This window comes from Limulus polyphemus, unplaced genomic scaffold (genome assembly GCF_000517525.1).
Source record: "Limulus polyphemus unplaced genomic scaffold, Limulus_polyphemus-2.1.2 Scaffold623, whole genome shotgun sequence".
Lineage (NCBI taxonomy): Eukaryota > Metazoa > Arthropoda > Merostomata > Xiphosura > Limulidae > Limulus > Limulus polyphemus.
The window spans coordinates 278,398-278,688 of NW_013666233.1; positions in this window are offsets into that span (position 1 = coordinate 278,398).

Genomic DNA, 291 nt, shown 5'->3' on the forward strand with positions numbered 1-291 from the left:
GAATAAGAAATAAAAATACTTTCTGTAGTTGAGAGGTGACTATACTTTGTAATTTCATTGACTTGTTCTCACATATAAAGTGTGGTTTTATAAAAACATACCAAAGAAAGATTTGACGTTATTACATGTAATTTAGTTAACAAAAAGCGCGTAGTTTAAGTTAAAAAAAACTTCCGTGAGATAATATTACAGGTTATATTAGATACTTATTGTAACTCGCAGATAGAGAGATAACGATATGCCAAAGAAAATTATAGTTGAAAATTTTTAATGTTTGAATATATATATATA